Source organism: Phyllostomus hastatus, unplaced genomic scaffold (genome assembly GCF_019186645.2).
Source record: "Phyllostomus hastatus isolate PE091 unplaced genomic scaffold, TTU_PhHast_1.1 phas_contig_62, whole genome shotgun sequence".
In the NCBI taxonomy this organism is placed as follows: domain Eukaryota; kingdom Metazoa; phylum Chordata; class Mammalia; order Chiroptera; family Phyllostomidae; genus Phyllostomus; species Phyllostomus hastatus.
Window position 1 is genome coordinate 12,349,586 of NW_025333921.1, and position 2,991 is coordinate 12,352,576.

Genomic DNA, 2,991 nt, shown 5'->3' on the forward strand with positions numbered 1-2,991 from the left:
TTCTGTTCTGTTCTGCACTGTTTTCTGGAACTACTGTAAAGCATATGTCAGATCTTCAAACACCTTCCTCCATATTCCTTACTTGTCAAAATAGCTTCCAGTTCCTCGTCCCTCTGTGGTACATTTTAGCTAATTTATTTTGATCAACCTTCCAGTTTGTTAATTCTTTCTTCAGCATTTTCTGATCTACATTACTACACAGAGGTTTTTAATTTCAACTTCAGTTCATGATGTCATACTTTTGATTATATTTTTTTCTAGAAGTTGTATTGAATTGTTCAAAACTGATCATTTTCAGTGTTTGTAGTTTTCCATAACTGTTCAAAAGCATGCATTTTATATATTTAAATATAGTGGACATTGTTATAGTTACCTAATAATACTTCTTTGTAAAATACTTAAATTTTTGCTTGTTTATTTGTCATTTCTGTTGTTTATCTAGCTTTCACTCATAATGCTTTGTTAATAACATGTATTTTAAAGTTTTTGCTTCCCTTGTAACAGTATCTGTGGAAATTTATATCCATGCACAATAGGAAATTCATTTCCTAGATAGAAACACCTATCTAGAAAACTTTAGATTAAAGTTGTGGCTTAAAGTTTTAGAATGCCCAGGTAATGGCAACTTGGATGGCAAATCCTTGGGAGGGATGAGTAAGAATTAGAATTTTGCAGCATTTTCCTAGACAGCTTTCCTTGCAGTCCCTTGGGGTGTGGGTGTATGGCATGTTTGCTATCAGGTCACCCTAATTTAAATATACAGCTTTTTGTACTCCCTGTGTAAACACCTTTTGTTTGTCTCTTTTAATGGGGACACCCAAGCTAGTAATTTCCAAGTTATAAAAATGTTCTCAGGTTAAAGGAATTTACTTCCTAGAGTCCTGGTTTACTTTAGTTATTAGCACAATTATTTCTTGTTGTCTTACCTATCCTTTGGTACTTTAAGAAGCTTTTAAAGCCCTGGCTGGCCTAGCTCAGTAGATTGAGCGCGGGCTGCGAACCAAAGTGTCGCAGGTTCGATTCCCAGTCAGGGAATATGCCTGGGTTGCAGGCCATGGCCCCCAGCAACTGCACATTGATGTTTCTCTCTCTCTCTCTTTCTCCCTCCCTTCCCTCTCTAAAAAATAAATAAATAAAATCTTAAAAAAGAAGCTTTTAAAATATGTATCGTTCAGAATTACTAGTTGTTTTCAGAAGGATTAGTCCAATTACCATTCTAGTCTTATTACTAAACATGTGATTCTTACATATTTTATTTCATTTTTTAGTTAACAAGTTCATCTGAAACAAATAACTAAATGCATATGTAACAAGCCATAAATAGTCATCTACATGAGTCATATTTAATCATAGCAAGATAATGGCTGGACCATATGTTTCAGTTATTTATATTGTTTTTAACAAATTATTTATTTATTTATTTTTAAGCTTTGGATCTCTCTGACTTCCTTTTCTTTTTTCCTTTTTTAAAATATATTTTATTGATTACGCTATTACAGTTGTCTCATTTTTCTCCCTTTATTCCCCTCCACACTGCACACTCCCTCCCACCTGTATTACCCCTCCCTTTAGTTCATGTCCATGTGTCATACATATAAGTTCTATGGCTTCTCCACTTCCGATACTATTCTTACCCACCCCCTGTCTATTTTCTACCTACCATTCATGCTACTTATTCTCTGTACCTTTTCCTCCTCTGTCCCCCTGCCACTCCTCCACCCATGTTTTTAATAAATGACTTGTAGTAAACATATTGCAAATATATTTTAAGGAAAACTAGTAAAATACCCTGGATTTTAGATATCTCTTCTAACTGTACAGTGTAAAGAATACTTTAGCTATGTTAATCTTTCATTAAATTGTGAAGAACATTAGTATTTTAGAGAATGAAAAATGTTTCAATGGAAAGAACTGGGGTGTAAAAGAGAAATTAAATCAATGCAGCTATTCTTTTTTTTCCCCTGAGATATTATAGGAAAAGCAAGTGGCAGCTGCAGGTATTTGGCTGACCTGAGCTGTCAAAGTCTCTCCAGGTTGCTTTCGCATGCAGTTGGAGATCCCTTAGCTACAACCAGCCAGCCATAGCACTTGGAAACATGCTGTCTTTTAAAATATTTTTAACATCATAGACATTAAACTCTCACTGTTTGAATAGTTGTAAAAAGTTTCTGTGAATTTGTTCAATCATTCACCTATTCCAAATTTGCATTTTTCAGACACCCCTTAAGAATTTGGGGGGAGTGTATCTTCTCAGAAAGTTTTTCTTCACTGACCCATCTCTGCCTGTGTCAGTCTTACTGTAACAGGGTGCAGCCAAGAGGGGGGGCCCAAATACGGATTTAGAATGGGGTCCAGAACTCAAGGTGCCTGGGAAATATTAGAAAAATATATAGGATGTCCTCACCACCACCACCACCACCACCCTGGACAGGTATGAGTTGGGGAAAGGGACACATGGAGCAGGGCCATTGAGAGCTGTTTTACATAGTAACAGCTTTGCAGTTAACCTCTGGCATGGTCATTTAACACATCTATAACCTTTAACTGGTTGCATAGATATGCTAAACAGCTGTGACCATGCTTTGATCCAGGGAGAAGTGAGGGACTTCCACCCTAGATGTAACTGGGGGCAGGTTCCCCTGATTACAGTGCCTGCATGAGAGCTTGGAGGTGATTGGCTCCACACCATGGGCTGGACCCACTATGGCAGACCCACTATGGTAGCCCAGTAAAGCAGGAAGGATATGAGAGTGCTGTCAAATGTAGCCGATTGTGGGAGGAGTTGGAAATGGGGCTGTGGAGGAAGATTGGTGTGGGGATTTAAACCCAGACTTGGCAGTCATGCTGCCAAGGGAGAGAACATGTGGCTGTGGCAATAGAAAGGAGAACCACTCAGCTTTGGCCAGAGTGGGGACTCCCACAGCCCTAGGAGGGAGAATCACCATGCAGCTTTAGCAGAGAACTGCCACTCAGCTTTGGCAGAATGACAAC

General features: G+C 38.4%; 1 non-coding gene across 1 annotated transcript; it reads right to left on the bottom strand.

The window, feature by feature from the left end:
• Positions 1-1,967: 1,967 nt before the first annotated feature.
• On the bottom strand, positions 1,968-2,102 carry LOC123825361. Its single transcript, XR_006786897.1, has one exon. It is a non-coding gene; the product is annotated as a small nucleolar RNA SNORA44 (small nucleolar RNA).
• Positions 2,103-2,991: the final 889 nt, after the last annotated feature.